Source organism: Piliocolobus tephrosceles, chromosome 15 (assembly GCF_002776525.5).
Source record: "Piliocolobus tephrosceles isolate RC106 chromosome 15, ASM277652v3, whole genome shotgun sequence".
NCBI classification, from domain to species: domain Eukaryota; kingdom Metazoa; phylum Chordata; class Mammalia; order Primates; family Cercopithecidae; genus Piliocolobus; species Piliocolobus tephrosceles.
The window spans coordinates 55997306-55998409 of NC_045448.1; the positions used below are offsets into that span (position 1 = coordinate 55997306).

General features: G+C 36.6%; 1 non-coding gene across 1 annotated transcript; it reads left to right on the plus strand.

Moving 5' to 3' along the window:
* The first annotated feature begins 720 nt into the window (after positions 1–720).
* On the plus strand, positions 721–824 carry LOC111553495. Its single transcript, XR_002734965.1, has one exon. It is a non-coding gene; the product is annotated as a U6 spliceosomal RNA (small nuclear RNA).
* The last annotated feature ends 280 nt before the right edge of the window (positions 825–1104 follow it).

A 1104-nucleotide genomic window follows, 5' to 3' on the forward strand; every position in this document is an offset into this window, starting at 1 on the left:
CTCAGCTCACTGCAAACTCCACCTCCCAGATTCAAGCGATTCTTCTGCCTGAACCTCCCGAGTAGCTGGGATTACAGGTGGGTGCCACCACGCCCAGTTAAATTTTGTATTTTTAGTAGAGATGGGATTTCACCATGTTGGCCAGGCTGGTCTCGGACTCCTGACCTCAAATGATCCGCCCACCTTGGCCTCCCAAAGTGCTGGGATTACAGGCGTGAGCCACCGTGCTTGGCTAGAAAATGGGTAATTTCTTAAAGGCAAGTGAGAAAAAGGGAAATATTAAAAGCAAAAGCAGAAATAAACAAATTGAGTAATAGAAAACTGAACATAAAATACATGTAGCCAATGACTATATCTATTTGTTTAAAAATGGTTTCTAGAGCATTCCATTTCCTTGCTGTGATAATTAGGCTTGATTTCCAAAGTGTCATGGGTTTGATATTCACTGAGAGAAAGCAAATACATATTTGGCATATTAATAAATACTATTTAACAACAATGAATTATGGTTACATATAGAAATAATTTACATTCTGAACAAATGTTTATGCTTCTGTAAAAAATAAAATGGAAAATATTCTGTATCAGATACTCTATCTACATCTTGACCATAGACTTGTCACGATCTAGGTCAGTGTTTTTCATTTGAGGATAGAAACCTACTGGTGAATCATAAAATCAGTTTAACAGGTTATAATTTACATTAAAAAATAGAAAAAAGTGCTCCCTTTGGCGGCACATATACTAAAATTGGAATGATAACAGCGAAGATTAGCATGGCCTCTGTAAGAAAAAAAAAAAGAGTAGAATTTGAAAATATCATTGTGCAGTGCACGTAGGTAAGTACTATTTCATGAAATATTACTCTTATTTCTATAATAAGTGTATGTCCAAGGTTGAAATTAAAATGTATATTTTACTGTAGGAGGAGTAGGGTTTAAAAAAAAAGTTTGAAAGTTGCTGACTTTGCCCCCTGTAATCAAGCGACGCTCAAAATATTTCACAACTGGTGATGCTTAGTCATAGCCCAGTCAGAACTAAAGCTGGCTGCAATATTGGAATCCTGCTATGCCAGGGGTTACTCCTTTTATGCTAGACTGAGGG